We start from the raw sequence: 16,676 nt of genomic DNA on the forward strand, positions 1-16,676 counted from the left end.
TATGGTGGCTATAACACCTAAAGATAGTAAAGACCCATCAGATCCAGTTTCATACAAGTCCATTTCAATTCTGAACCATGATAATAAAGTGTTTGTTTATAATGGCTAAAAGAATGGCAAAACTGTTGCCAAAATTGATAGAAATGATCAATGCAGTTTTACGGAGGGAAGGCAAACATTTGAAAACATTAACAGAACAATGATGATCAAGAAGAAAGCAGAACGCAAGAAAATACCACTGCTGTCGGTGGGTCTTGATGCAGATTAAGCTGGGATTTTATGAGTAGGACAAGGGAAGCGTTTTCATTTCCTGATACAATAACAAGGTTAATTTAGGAGGATATATGAAGGATTGGAGTCAAAAAATCGAAGTGAGAAGGTTCATCTCTTAAGCTGTATCTGAAAAAAAAGAGGAACCAGGCAAGGGTGTCCTGTTTCCCCATTGTTATTTGCATTATATTTAGAACAACTGGCAAAGAAATTAAGGGACTCCAAAATTCAAGGTTATAATTAGTTTGGTATTCAAGAAAAGCTGGCTTTATTTGCAGATATTATATTTATATTGAACATGGCAGAACCAGAAAGGGGCAGCTCAGTGCTGTGAAACATACTGAGATAGTTCCATTTTTTCTGGAATATAAAATTAATGAAGATAAAACAATGGCTATGGCTATACACTATGAACCCACACATGAATTGGTTCTGCAATACCCATATTTATGGGGACATGATAAAATGAATTTAGGGGTATGGTTTAAAAAGGATTCTGTTATGGCAACTAAGGATATGTGGAAACAAAAGATAATACAAACATCGAGAAACCGGAAGTTCTTGCCTATGGATATGGATAGCAAGCAGTAAAAATGTATTTAGCCCCCTTTACGTTTTACACACATCAGGCATATTTTTTATCAAGCAGAGATGTTGCAGACCGTAATTAATAGAGTTGAAGGATTTTATCTGGGAGGAAAGGACAAGAGTCAAGTGGGATAAGTGGATCCCTCCAACAATAGAACAAGGAAGTTTAAGATTACCTGATTTGAAGGGATATTTTAGGGCTATACAGTTAAAACTCTTACATACAACACAAGCAGAAAACTGCAATTGAAGAGGAAAGGGAAGATAATGAAGCAGTGGGGTAATTCAAGAAATAAGGAAAGAGTGGAATTTTGGATACAAATCTTTAAGGAGAACAGCAGTCATACAGAATATTATATACACAAAGATGCATAAAGTATACCAAGAACTAAGCCAACACAGGAAAGGAGATTCTGCCAATAGGGATGACTGCAGTTAGGGGTACAGAGAATAGGCAAGATGGAATTTACTGGCAGAAGCTAGCAGAGGAGTCACAGCACTGGAACAAATAATTAGATAGGGAAAGGAATTACAATGGGAAGAGGTCAAGAAGACATTTGGACTGTAGGCTACAGACTGATTTCCCAGCAGGGATTGACATCAGAATATACACCAAGAAAAAGGGATAGAGGAATTCTAAATGAAAGAACTGCATTGGTTGAGTTTTTAGCTGTCTCTTCAATAGAAATTGTTAACAAGAGAGATAAATAGTAAGACATATAAATTACTGCACAACAACTATAAGAATAAATCAAAAAAGGTCAGAAAACATTGGGAAGAGAGACTAGATAAGCAGTTCACAAGGAAATAATGGGAGGACATATGTATGGCTCCCAAATATGCAACAAAATCTAGAATATTTAGAGTTTTTGCCTGGAAATGTTTGGATGCAGTACTTTTATACCCCAAGACAACTCCAAAGATTTTTTCCTCAAGTAAACGGCAAATGTTAGAGGTGTAATGGGGAAGAAAAAGGTACTAGTAGCATATGGTCTCAGAGTAAATGAGTTGTCAGACTTTAAAAATTCCCTACAGAGTATTCTAATACTGGGAGAGCAAATGAGTGTAAGAAAATAAATTATTTTTTTAAGCTGGGATACAAGATCTGAATTGCCTAGACTTAGCAAGGCCTTGTTAAATTTAATTATGGTAGTTACCAAAATAATAATTACCTGAAAATGGAAAACAGTCTACACCAACAATACTTGAAGTTATAATTCAATAAATTTACAAAGAAAGGAAGGAAGGAAGACTGGCTAGCCTTAAAATGGACAATAAGAAGACAAAACAAAAAAAAAACAGCAGCCTCGTGGCACAGAGGGATAAAGCCCTTATTGCAACTCAGACAGCCCATGTTCAGCCAAGCAGCATTGCTGCTGGAGGGGCTGTACAAAGAAGGTGGAATAGAGTGACTGACGGCTCATCCATCCTTGGGCAGAATAGCATGGAGAGCTCTGTGCGGTAGGTATACTGCTTTGCAGAAGCATACCCCTATTAATGCAGCAATTACGTGCTTGAGGGGTTGCCATTATTCCTTGGCTGCAATATGATGTTGCACCAGCATCAATCTCTTCACCAGCTCTAGATGCAGGTAGAGCCAAACACAGGAGAAGAGAAGGCAGGTCCGCTAGACCTGGTAAATAAGAGAGAGAGAGGCACTGGTGGTAGCTGATGCTCAGCTGCTAGAGGGGGAAATTTATGATCACTGGTACCATACAAAAAAAAAAAAAAAAAAAAAAAAGAAAACTTTTCCACTTTCCCCTTTCATCAGGTTATTCAGCTTAGCAATCAAATACCCCAAGAAAAAAAAAAAACACTACATTCAAAAGCCTATGTAACTAGCTTGACCAAGTCCTTAACTTTCAATATCACAGTTTTATCACTAAATCAGAAGTCAAATCACTCCTTTTCTGGTCTGAAAAGATTTCCCACTTCCTCTCCCTTACTACCACAGCAGCCAGAAGCAAAGGGATTTTGACAGCACAACTAAAACACGGCATCCCAATCAAAGGCAATGCAGAAAAATCTGATGACCTTCCAACTCGCAGCTCACAATTAAATGTAGACTCATCTCATTGCCCCCCCCCCAAACAGAACATCACTACAAAAAAGCAAATTGCTTCCAATCAAAGGTACAGCACAGTTCTCACCTCCCTCACATATAAAACCTTAAATGTATAGACGCTCCCCTTTTTGCCAGCAGATTAACTAAAACATATACTACCTATAACCTGAAATCACAATCCTGTGAAACACCTCCTCCTTACTTACTCCTAGAATTACAATTCACAGCAGTTTCTCAGCATTAGCCCCCTCCTCCCACATATGGAAATCTCTCTCCCCCACTAAAAAGATATGCAACTACTGATTTTGAATATGTTAACCAAGAAGTGCTCTGATCCCACTGGACCATTCTCTTCCTACCAAGTCTTCCATAACCAGCTAAAAAACTAAAATCATGAAGCCTCTTATAAATGCTATAGCAGGTAGCATAACTTAAACCCATTCCCTTTCCTCTAGGCTCCAATATTCTTCATACTATAATTGCTGATATACCCATGAAGTCACCTCCCTACCCCATCCCTTCTCATTTTACCCATCTTCCTTTCACTCCATCTTAAACTTTTCCTTCCCTCCCTGTCTTGTACACCAAGCCATACACAGTGAATATTTACAGAATATGCTCCATTTTGAGCCACTTACACAGGCTGTTTTGCAAGTAAAACTTTCTTCTCTTTTCTGTAATATTCTCATTTCCAAACATTTCCTATTGTTCAATATGCATGCTTCCACTTGAAAATAGTGATGTACCACAATTTGCAGAGAGAAATGAACTTGTGCTGATTTTCTGTAGTCGATATAAACCACAAGGATCACCTCCCTTTCTCTTCTCCCTATTTTTAAACTATCTAAATAAACATGACAAAAAGCATAAAATAAATTTATTATTAACAGGATATTGTTCAACTATCTTACTATGGATCTTACCAAAACAGACCTTGTTGTGTATGCGTGTATCCAGATGACCTTCTCTATCAATCTAGTCAGTCTTTACCCAAACTATAACAAAATATACAACACAAATCTCTCTCTCTCTCTGTAAATGGATAAACAAACTGATAATAAACACCCAAAATTCCAGTTGCAGAAAGTTTCCAAACAAAAACATCTATAAGACTACACAAGGTCTTTAAAAAAAAGACAAGGCTTCAGTATTCTCCTGTCTGACCGTTCACTAAACCCAATTCCTTAGATTCTGAATCCTGAAAAAGGAAGGTTCTCAGCCCTTACTATTATTCAAATCCTGGGAAACAGGGTCCTCCTGTACAGGACCTGGAGTACATGCCCCCAAGGAGTAGGTACACTATCTTAAGTACAGATTTAGCCAAAGGTAAAACCCTAGAAATAAAATTTCTGCTTCTTTTTTCTAGGGACATCCCTGAAGGAAGACTGACTAGGAGAGGGCTCATTTCCAGTAACAGGTCACTTTCCCTGGCAACCCCAAGAATTCCCTCTTGTGGTACTCCCCACACCTAAAGAGGATGATTCTCTCAAGCCTGCAAGTGCAAAGAAACAGCAAATGAGGATCTGTCTGACCATCGATCCATATTGGTTGGCATAGCTACACCACAGATATTTGAGAAACCAGGTAAGTGACTTGAGGAACAGTTACTGGCCAGTGCAGAGTCACCCACCAATGGCAGAGGGAAACACTGGGGCTGTTCTACAGGCAAAGGCACATGCTTCAACTGCTTTTTCTTTTTAGGTGCACTGCAAGAAGGACCACCAAGAACAGTACAAGATTCCATGCTGTAGCCACGGAAGAAGCCTTAGTGCAATTAAGCCATGAAGCAAAAAGTCTGTTGGAAGGTAAGCTATCACTATGTTCACCTACGCAGTACACAACCCTTCCCAAAAAGCCCCAATCTAACTGAAAACCAAAGTAGTACATACAAAACATCCTGGAGCAATTACCACAAGCTTCTCCACAGACTGATTTTACTCGCACTTCAGGTAATGTTTGATGCACCCCACATCAATCAGCTCCAACTGTCTGCCTGGATAATTCAAACTTTTAGGCAACTTTTTCATGCGGACATGCATCCGATAATGAAAGCAGCAAGAAAGCCTACTACTAGAAAATCCTATGTTGGCAAGTGGAAAAGATTTTTCTAGTTGAAGCCTTAGCCAATAACCAGGAGACCATATGGGATTTTGTACCACTGGTGCTCAAATATTTGAGAGAGTTACTACCCTCTGGCCTTGCTTACTCCTCTACAAAGGTTCATCAAGTCCATTTCAGCATATCTGCCCTTGGAACCCCCTCTTTTAGTTTGTGGTAAAACAAATTTTGAAATAAGTACACCAGAGATCTCGGAATAACCAATTTATGCTTCCTTGGGATCTCAATTTTGTTTTTTTGGAATATTAACATCTTTTGAACCTAGAACCACAGCTGATTTAAGGTTCGTTACTGGGAAACTGCTCTTGTTTTTGCTCTTACCTCATCAAGACGAGCATCCTGAGTTGCAAGTTCTTATGGCAGGAGAGCTTTATCAGATTTTCCAGAGAGACAAGATTTACTTCATGCACAAACCCCTTATTCATGCCCAATGTTATTTCAGAGTTTAGTTTAAAATCAAGCCATCAATCACCCGGTTTTCTATCCAGAACCAAAAAACAAGGGGGAGCAAATTCTACTTACTCTGAATATGCATAGGCAGCTCTCATTATCTTGACAGTACCAAATCCTTTAGGAAAGCTAACCAGCTATTGCTTTTCCATTCTAGAACAAAGGCCAACCTGTGTCTATACAGACTATATCCAGATGGTTACCCTCTGCTTATTTCATTTTATTATTCCCACCATGACAAATCAATTCCTTCCAGCATCAAGACACATTCAACTACAGCCTTGGCTTCTTGTATGGCATATCGAGAAGGAATACACACAAAGTACTCAACAGGCAGCAATTTGGTTCTCTATCTGCACTTTTACAAAGCACTATAAACTGGATTCCTTTTCTATATCCAGAGCAGACTTTATAAGGACCATTCTCCAGAAGCAGTTGCACCATTATGCTTCTGCATTCAGGTCAGATAAGCGTTGGCAATCTGCCCATATGTAACTACAGCAGTGGGAATGATGAACATAATACAATTGTGTAAGTTGCACTTAATAGTAGAGATTCGAATTCTTCACTGTTGCAATAGAAGCTCCCTCCCTTCACCCACCTTTTACTCTTGTATATAGTTTGTGGGATGTTGTTTCTTTAGCTAGATTTACTGTTTTTGCCCTTCCAATTCAGTTCCCCAGGTGTTTTGGGGGGGGCAAGAAAGACCAGAATGATTTGTCACTCAGGTTGTTTTTACAGCTCCCTCCTAGTCAGTTAGCCAATGGAAGCAGTGGCTGTGTGGGTGGGCGTCTAAACTCTGTGAAGACTGGTCAGCTGCTGGATACAGCCCATATGCTACTGCAGCGGGAGTAATAATGAACATCTTTTACTTCCGATTTAAAAGCATCTCACTCATCAGCAGATCTAAAGGGGGAGGTGCTACAGCTTCCCCCCATCAGTGCTTACGTTAAGTAGTAATCAGTCAACAAGTCATAAAACAGTTTTGAATCATGGGTTTCATCTGTAAACTGCACTTGCAGGCAAGCCCTTTTGTGACTGTTGACCTTTTTCATTGTGAAAGCAGCCCATGCAGAGGTGTGAAATGTTGCAATTATGGCAAAAAGCAGATAATCAGAAGATTTTGTACTTTGCTTCTCAGCAGAATAAATTCTGTTAAATAGTCTGAAATAACCATTTGCAATAGTAAAATGTAACAATCTACGAAAACTGTTTTTGATTCAAATAGTAAAATATATAATTTGTTGTTACTCCCAGATAATAGTATGCATGTATATACCAAATGCACCTAAAAGAAAAATAAAAGTTGCATATTAAATAAGTATGGTGATGCCGTTACTTTCATGTGATGTAGTATTTATTAGTATCTGTATATCTAAACAATTAAATAAATAAACACAAATTGTATAACATTAATGAAATTATACCTGTTGGTAGAATTTATTCCTCAGGGCAGCCGCAGTGGTGCAGCGGTTAGCATTGTCGCCTCACAGCAAGAGGTTCTCTGGTTCGATCCTCGGCTGGGGTGCCTTCTGTGCGGAGTCTGCATGTCCTCCCTGTGGTTGCGTGGGTTTCTTCCGGGTGCTCCGGTTTCCTCCCAGATCACAAAGAGATGCTGTAAGTGGATTGGACACTCCAAATTGGCCCTAGGCGTGAGTGCTTGTGTGTGTGCGCCTTCTGTGGAAGGTTGGGCACCGGGCTGGCAACTCGACACCATAAAACTCCACTGCCAATCATGAGCGGACAGGTGATCCGCTGTGGCGAACCCTAACCGGGAAAAAACGAAAAAGTAGTAGTAGTAGAATTTATTCCTCAATCGCTCATACAAGCAGTCTTAAGTTTTTGCCCCCCCCCCCCCACAAGCCTTCTCTGATAGTGTGTGTGTGTATATATATATATATATATATATATATATATATATATATATATAAAACAGATGGACCTTACACAAAAATGATCCAACTATAATATGTTCCTCCACCTTGTATGAACTTCAGTCTCAGAACTGTGAAGCATGAAATCATGCACACACAACTGGATTTTGTATTTAGTTTGCACTAAACTGTTCACTGCAGACAAAACCACCAATCTAAATTTACTAAAATAATGAAGACTCACTTTCATTGGAATTCCATCTGTCATGCTGGTGATTTTTACTGATTTCCAGTCTGCACAGTTATTTTGCAATTTTTGTAGTTTACATAAGCAGATCAAGAACAAATGTGTGTGCCTGTAAGAGATTAAAACATTTTAAAAACAGCATACCAAGTTATGAAAACTAGCAGGTTACTTTAAACACAAAAAGGGGAACTGGTTAGGCTTAAAATGGCTGCCAGGGCAGACAGCCTAGTACTTGCCTATGAACCTGTATGGAGTAAATCAGGTTTTGTTGAAAAAGTAATCTGGTCTAAAATGTCAGATTCTATGAATTTCTTTGTTTTTTGTACTTTGTACCAATTTCAGAATTTTTACAGGGGTTGGGTGGAAAATGGAACAACCATAGCTTTAAATACAAATTCACAAATATAAGGTATTATCTGTATCAACATTCTAAATTTTGTAATAGGCTACCTGACACACAAAGTAAGATTAAAGTCTTAGTAGGAAAAATCAGCATTGTAAAACACGGCGTGTATGAAATTGCTTCCCTACACCTCAATGAGTGCAGAGAGGGCACTGTTCAACTCACTGACACTGAACCAATCAAGTCATTTTTTTTCAAAGGAAATTATTAACTGTGTAGCTTCTCAGTTTGCACTGGCAACAATTTACTTATTTTCACCAAATTCCTTTGTGTTGATGCCATCTGTGGATGCCTCTCCTTCAAAAAATGCTGATATTTATATTTTTCTTCTGGTTAAATACTAACCAGTTGTGCTCAAGTCAGTTCCCTCACCAAGTTTTAACTTGAGTCAGTGTAAGCATATAAAATCCCCAAACAACAGACCAACAGGGTTGCAACTCATTCTGCAGTAGCAGCAACAAAAAAATTATACTTGTGTTAAATTATTATGCCCAATGATATTGCAGACATTCCTTTAACTGGATAAGTACATTTTTCTTCTGAGAATCTCAGAAACTGACCGAGGTCTCAATACCTACAAGTAAGGTAATCTTGTGCCTGCAATACAGACTTGTGCATAACTTGCTCAGAAACAGGACTGCTTATCCATGAGGACTGCCCCCATAACCCCACCTTTCCTCTCTATTTTCAAGATGTGAGGTGTACTGGGACAGCAATATGAAGCTGTGAGCATAAACTGGAATTTTGTCTTAATTCCAGTTTGTACCAATCTTTAAAGATCGATATTTTATTACAATCACCTGGTCACCAGAAAATTAAGGATGTGTAAAAGCCTTAAAAAAAATCTAATAATTTTTCAGTAGAAATGCAAGGACAAAAGTAAAAAAACAAGTGACCAAGTATAAGCGTGTGCTAGAAATAACAGATGACCAAATCAGTTTTGACTTTAGCAGCTGGAGAAGAAAAAAACAAAAAACATTACGTTTATATAAATAAACAGGAAATACGAACTGGGAGGTAAATTATATGGGGTTGGTGGAGGGCAGAGCAGGATAGAAAGTACAGTTGCGCAAGTGTTCAAATGATCATTGCTGAAGTAGCCTTAGCTTTAAGCATTATATCCTACAAAGGATATAACAGCCGGACAGCTTCCAAAACTTTAGGCCACCTTCCACAGATGCAAACCACCACTCGGCTCGAGCTGAGCTGACTAGAGAGAGACGTTTGGGCACCCAAGTCCTTCACAGCATTCATGCCAACAGAGACAGGGAGGCAGAGTCTGAAAAACAATGCTAGGAACAACAAAAATGAAAGCCCTGGGAGGCTTCCAAGATGGCTGCACATTGAGCAACAGCTTAATTTCCTCTCTCCCAGTGTGAAAAACTCAGAGACAGCCAGTGAACTCAATTTGGGGGATAAATGTCAGTAACTGACTAATATGTGCACTGCCTGGATTCCAGCAAAAAAAAATTCAGAGAACCTAAAAGAAGATCAATCACAAAATGTGAGGGGGAAAAAAAAAACTGACTGGGAAGAATTCTGTAGCTCTTCAGCTAAATGCAGTGCAATCTCGAGCTTTGGTACAAGACATGACTTCCAGTAACCTACAGGAAAAAAACAAGTCAAATGTATTCAGAGCTGATTAAAATAAACAAAATCCTGGTAAGAGTAAATCAAGTAAAGGCTGGATAAAATAGAAGAAGCTTTAAACAGATATTTAGATGAGGTGAGAAAACTGCAAAAAATGGAGGTCAAAATGAAGAAAAGCCTGGCTGAATATGAAAATGTTCAAGACGAGAATCTTACAAAAAAATAATAGAATTGGGGGGTAGAGCATGCAAGGAAAACCTGAGATTTTCTGCTGCACCAAAGAAGCTGAAAGGGACAGATTAATTTTATGAAAGCACAAGCAAGCAACTGGACTGGTATTCCACAGCAGGAGTTAATTGAAAGACCACATTGTGTGCATGCTCCAAACTTAACCATGAGAAAGCAACCTAGGCCTTTAATAGTAAAGATACAATCCTAAAGGAACTGATTCTGACAAAACTGTGGCAGAAGGAAAAAGTACTAAAAGTGGGAGACAGAGTTCTTGTGGAAAATGATTACTCACTGTACACCAGGCAGGAGGAAATTTATTCCACTAACCACAGAATGTCGACAAGCAAGCCATGAAATTCAAACAGCGGTATCCAGCTATCCTCAGAATATTCTTTCCTGGAGGGACAAACATTTTTTTGATGCAGAACATAAGCAAGAAATACAAAGCATGTCCAACGTGAGCTGTGAAACTGAAGGAGATTCTAATTCTGGTTCTTCTGGTAATAAAGACCACAGACAGACTCTGCTAGTGAAACCTTTTCGAGTGCTTCAACAGAAAATGCTTGAGACACAGAAAAAAAGCACAAAAGTTGACTAGAAGAACCGACAGTATGTTGGAAAGGCAGCAGAGACTGGATTAGGGAGCTGGAGATAAACAGGAAAGAAATCAGCAACTCAAAAATTGACAGATAAATGTGAGATTATAAAACATTACTCATTTATGAAACATGACAGAAAGTACAGTTGTGTACACTTACCATAAATGTAGATGTTAGAGTGTATTCACTGGTGCAGTCATTTATTTATTTTACATTTGTTGACCAGGACAGTCCAACTGGATACATGTCCATTTTCAGTGGAGGCCCGGGGAGAAAAAGCTCCACAGGATGTATAGAAAATTACATTTGGAAAAATACACTTATACAGGAATAAGAATACATAGACTTACAAAGGGCAAAACATGAGATACATTGAAAGACTTGCAATGGGCAAAACATATTAGTCGATCATCTGGTTACATTGGAACAAACATACATTGATACAGACATTAGTCAATCATATGTGAATAATAAATTACACAGACATTACGGTCTATCTGAAAACAGAGCAAATTTGGTCACTACATGTAAACCCTGGAGAGTGCAAGGGTTTAGTACAGAAACATTATGAGTTAGGAGAGTATTTAAATCAGGGTTAGTACAGGGGCATAGCCAGTGCGTTTTAAAATATGTCCTAAGATGTTTTTGGAGAGAGTTAGAGAGGGTTCAAGATTAAGAGCTGCTGGTAGAGAGTTCCATATTTTGCTGACAGAGTTGGCAAACAGGGAGTCTCCAGCACTGTTATTGTCTCCAACAGTTTGAGCCATAAGCCTAGCGGATGAACGTAGAGATCTAGAGTTACTATGGGGGAAGATGATGCTGTTTAATGCAGGAGTATTTTCAGGGTGGTCGAGTACTTTACGGGCTGCAATTAGTTGGTTATATTTTAGACGGCTAGGAAATTCCAGCCAGTCTAGGAGTTTAAGATTAGTGCAATGGTGAGTCCTATATGCCAAGCATGTAGCAAATGGAGCTATGTGGTTGTAGCAACTTGAGAGTTTAAGAGAGGATTTGTTTAGGTTGGCAAGTAGTGGAGAGGCATATAGCAGGGTAGACAGAAGATGGGATCGAGCTGTGGTTGTCCTGGCAAGGGGAGTGAGAAAGGGCTTAATCTTGTAAAGGGAGCAGAGTTTCTTATTAATGGCTTTGATAGTGTGGTTAACATGCAGATCATAGTTGAGGTTATCTATTATGACACCCAAGAGTCTGGTATGGGTATCTGGGGAAATCAAGGTCCCATTGTTAGATGTAATATTGAAAGATGGAGATGTGGACTTAGAAAAGGGAGTGAAAAGAAGTAATTTTGTTTTTTGGGATTGAGTAGCAGCTGGCGATTAACCAACCAGTTTTCAACTGAGTTGAAGGTATTCCGAGTTAATGTCTTAAGTTTAGTTTCTGTGGAGGCAGAGCAGATAATGTAGAGTCATCTGCATATTGAATGCAAGTAGCATTTGGAATGACTGTGTAAAGGTCATTTATGAAGATGGAAAAGAGAAGGAGACCAAGTATGGATCCCTGGGGGACCCCAAGGGAAATGGGAAGGTGGGTTGACAGTTTGCCCTGCCAGAGGACAGCCTGTTCTCTACCCTGCAGGTAAGATTGGAACAACTGGATGTTTTTTTTTTTTTTTTATATAAAGTAGTGCTTTCAGAGTACTGATGAGGAGCTGGTGATTAACCATACTGGAGGTTTTCGAGAAATCTAGGAAGAGGGATGAAGACAGTTTATTGCTGTTTCTGTTAAGGTTTATAGTATTAGTAAAAGACAGGAGGGCTGTGGTGGTACTATGAGTAGGTCTAAATCCATGCTGAGAGTCAAACAGCAGCTTGTTTTGCATAAGGTGGGCTATGAGTTGTCTGTGGACACATTTCTCCATAATTTTGGCTAATGGAGACAAAATAGCTATGGGCCTGTAGTTAGAAAGCTCAGTGGAGCTGCCCCCTTTATGGAGAGGAATGATATGTTATATTTTCCATAGGGGGGATGGTGGCTTCACTGATGGTTCTGTTGATACGTAATGATATAGAGTGGTCAATGACATCAGCTGATTTTTTTCAAGTATTCAGCTGGTAGAAGATCTGCAGCTAGAGTGGTAGGTTTTAAATTTTTTTAGGAGGACTCTGATAAGAGTCATAGATACTGGTTGGAGGCTAAATGTTGGCTGGGTTGTGGGCTTCAGTAGCTCTGGGAAGGAGTGGTTAGAGGTTAGTTGGTTAGCGAGTGACTGAACTATTTTGGTGAAAAAACTGCTGAAGGCATTAGCTGTCCCCTCAGGGGAAGTTTGGCTGTGGGTACAGGGGGTTTGGGGTGGTAGTTTGACCTGGGCGGAGGAGTCGATTCCTGCCCAGAACTTTTGGGGATTGTTGTGGTGTGTTTGTTGAAGGTGGCAGTAGTAGTTTTTATCCAGTAAGATCGATTTTTTTTTTGTATAGTTCCTGAGCGGTTTGTATTGTAGGTGGCATACTAGGTCCCTAGTTGAGCGCCGGGAGTCTCAAGCTTTATTTTTGATTAGAATTTTTGCTTTGATGTCTTTAGAGAGCCAAGGGGCCTTTTTATTGCGGACTCTGATGGTCCAGGTAGGAGCGTGAGATTCAAGTATTGTAAGGACTTTAGTATTAAAGTAGTGAACTACATTGTCTAATGGGAGGTGTTTTAGGGTAGACCAGTTGCATGCTTCGAGTTCAGTAAGGAAGTTTTGAAGGTTGAAGTATTATTTTTTGTTCCCGATAGCCTATCTGGAATAATCCCCACTTTATAAATTTGGGGGTGGTTATTGACGAGGATCCAGTCAATGCTGCTCTCTTTATTGTTCGGATTAGTTATTCTGGTAGGGGAGGTTATGATCTGTGTGAACCAGTGTAAGTTCACATGATTAGAGGGCGATTCTGAGGAGCATGCATACCAGTCGATATTCATGTCACCAGGGATAATCGTTTCATGGGGATGGGTGGTGGATATCCAACTGAGGATGCCCTCTAATATGGCTGCATTATTACGTAGGGGAATATATATACATGCAATGCTTAAGCTTTTATTTTTGTCGCTTATTAGTTTGGCTATTAGGATTTCTGTGTTGCTAAACTGGGGTGTTACTGATTTAGCCATAGTAATATTTAGTGTGTTTTTATATAGTAAGGCTACCCCTCCACCTTTCCTGGTTGTGCGGTCAAACCTAAGTATAGAGTACCCTGGGGGTAATACTTCATTGTCTTTTGTTGTTTTGTTTAACTAGGTTTTTGTTAGAAATTTACTCTAACATTTTTTGTCCAACAGAGCATGCAGATTATGAATCTTGTTATTAATGCGTCTGATGTTTAGGTGACAGGCTAGAAGAGAGTTCTGGTTCCTATTAGAGTAATGTTGGTGTGGTTTATTTTGTGGGAGCTGTGTGTGGTGGTTGGGGAGGGACTTGGGTTTGGCTGGATGTCCCCGTCCAGCATTAAGTTATACGGTAAGCTGGCAACAAGTTCTCGTATTTTGTTAAGGATTTTATAAAAGTATTTTATTTTTGGGTTGATGTACTTAGGCCTTACTGGTTGCAAGCGGCAAGGGTTTGGGGGGGTAAGGTTTGAGGTGGTTTGGGAGGTAGCTGGAGTGATTAGTAATGAGTAGAGAAGTTGTTTGGGATTTTGGGAGGTGAAATCTAGTGAGGTGTTGATTTTCATAAATGGTAAGCAGGTAGACTAAGAGTGGCGAGAAATGAGCATATCATCGATTTGGGTGAAGACATTTTCACTATCTGGGGAGGATTATCACTAAATTCTAGGATTGGAAATTGTTAGAGGAGTAGGCCTAAGGATAGTAGGTAGGATAGCATCAGGTGTGGTGGCCTAGTCAGGGGTGGAGGATGTCATTGGTGACCTAGTCAATGACTGGTATAAGAGAAGTGGGTGTGGCTAACGGCAATAAATTTGACACCCCTGGGGGCGGGTGGGGCACGTAGCGAGGGCGAGTGGAGCAGGGCTTTTACCCAAGCACAAGGTTCCTGTGACTGGTGCTTGCAAGGTAAGGAATTCCAGAGTGAAACTGCGTATTTTTAGGTTTAGAATTGACCATTAAACTTTAGTACCTTACCCTTTCCATCAACCAATTAACTGGTTTTATAGTAACTTATGCAGGAGTATGAGGACTTTAAGGCAGTGCTGTCGACCCAGCCAAGTACATAACATTCAGAGCAGTTGTTAGTTTTAACTTTACATTTAAAAGTTTGAAGTATTAACCTGAGGCAGTCCCTATGGGACAAACTGTAAGAGTAAGCCATTTAGGTGAGTAGGTTAGATTACAGCTGGTGGGGGGGCTCATAAATCATGACAGCCTTTCAGTGGGAGCGTTGCTGGAAAAAATTTCTGCGCCAAAAAGACGCTGCTGACTTGGTTATCCCTGCTGTGGTAGCACTCGGCCGGCCTGAATACCAGAGTCAATGTTTTTCTGCATCGGCTGCTGTCGCTTCCTGGCTGATATCAGGTAGTCAGTGCTATAAAGGAAGGCAGCCAACACCATTACATCAGTTTTTCTTGTCCTAAACAGTCAGAAGCCCAAGTAAATATGGTGAAGTGGTCCTAGTGGCTAAAAGCCACCATTAGAAACTTGTGTCTCCCAAAAGAAAGAAAATATAATGGGGAAGGAGGATGGGAAACCAGGACTGCAACAGTGAACACACTCCAACATCTACATTTATGGTAAGTGTACACAATTGTACTATGTTCTTCATGTTTCACTGTTGCAATCATCACCTGTGGGAGGATTCCCAAAGTGAGGAGAGGGGTGGTAAGATTAGTAAGAGACCTAGGAATGGGTCAGCATGCCCTGCAGAACTGCAGAGGCAAACCCTGCCCTAGCCTTAGAAAATAGAGATAGGTGGTAATGCTTTTTAAAAGGTATGGCCAGAAGTCCAGGTGGCAGCTTCCAGGATGTCCTGCCCTGGTGGGAATTCCTCTGAGGAATGCTGTGGAAGTGGAGGTTACCCTACTGGAATGGGTCTGAATAGACCTAGGGGGGTGGTTTCCCATGCAAACTGTAGCAGAAATGGATACAGTGCAATATCCATTTGGAAATGGGCTTCCCTTCACCCCTGAGGCAAAGCTGAAAATAAGTTGGTGCGTTTTCCTGAAGGGTTTAGTACGGTCCAGATAGTATCTGAGCTGTCGTGTGCACGTCTAGTGAGTGCAGAATTATTTCCCCCTTGTTTTGAGGGTTAGGAAAGAAGGTGGGTAGATGGATGGCCTGGTTGGGAGTTACAGCAGATACCACCTTGGGCATGAAGGAGGGACAAGTCCTCAGGAAGACCCTGTCTGCATGGAAGATGCGGCTGTAGCTCTGAAACACTTCTGGTTGAGGTGATAGCTAGGAAAAAAGCAGTCTTCCAGGAGAGGTACCTTAATTCTGCTGAAGCAGCAGGTTCAAAGCGTGGTAAAGTTAGTTTTTCCAAAACATAATTCAGGTCCCAGGCTGGAGTGGGTGGCTTTCTTGGAGGTCTGATATTAGAAGCCCCTCTGAGGAATTGTTTAATCAAAGGATAGGAAAATAGGGGCTGTTCTGTATCAAAATGAGCTGAAATGGCTGAGGCGTGGATTTTAATAGAGGAGGAGGAAAGGCCACTATTAAGTAACTCCGCTAAATAGTCCAGGATAAGAGGGATGCAAGGTTGTGAGGTACTACCCCCTCTGGACTGGCTCCAGCAGCAGAATCTTTTCCATTTTCCTGCATAAGATTTTCTGGTGCTGGACCTTCTGGACACTGATGAGGTCTAGGACCCGTTTGCTTAACAGGGACCAATTATTTGCCTTTAGAGTATCAGCCATGCTGATAGAAGCTGCCTGGGAGGCTGTAAGGTCAGGCTGCGCAGTAAGGGGTACCAATGTTGTCTGGGCTAATCTGCAGCAATGAGGATGGCGTTTGGCCTCCCCTCTCATTCTGATCAGTACTTTGGGGATAAAAGGCAGAGGAGGGAATGCGTACACAAAGAGGAGGTTCCAGGGGAATGTCAAGGCATCCCCCTTCCACAATAGGTGGTGATACTCCCTGGTACAGAATTTTTTTCAGGTGATGGTTGGGATGCAAAGCAGAGAGATCCACCTTCGGAGTCCCCCATGCCAGAGTGATTTGCAAAAAGATTTTTCTGTGGAGCTACCATTCGTGAGGGTCCAGTAGGTTTCTGCTTAAGTGGTCTGCCAGGGTGGTGTTGATCCCTGGTAGGTAGTGTGCCATCAGGTGTAGCCCCATGGAAGAGGCCGTCAGCCAG

The 16,676-nt window shown here is 40.6% G+C and overlaps 1 protein-coding gene across 5 annotated transcripts in view; it reads right to left on the reverse strand.

The window, feature by feature from the left end:
* Nucleotides 1-16,676, reverse strand: part of LOC122787298 (semaphorin-4D-like) — a 2,116,148-nt gene that overhangs the window by 2,069,245 nt on the left and 30,227 nt on the right. Inside the window, exon 1 of one of the 5 annotated variants that reach the window (XM_044053926.1) lies at nucleotides 7,610-7,685. The exons of the other annotated variants lie outside the window; for them this stretch is intronic. The gene's annotated coding sequence lies outside the window, so the exon portion shown is untranslated. Of the gene's footprint in view, nucleotides 1-7,609; nucleotides 7,686-16,676 lie in introns of those variants that run through there. 5 annotated transcript variants of the gene reach the window in all.

This window comes from Protopterus annectens, chromosome 13.part0, assembly GCF_019279795.1.
Source record: "Protopterus annectens isolate FY-2018-M chromosome 13.part0, PAN1.0, whole genome shotgun sequence".
NCBI lineage: Eukaryota > Metazoa > Chordata > Ceratodontiformes > Protopteridae > Protopterus > Protopterus annectens.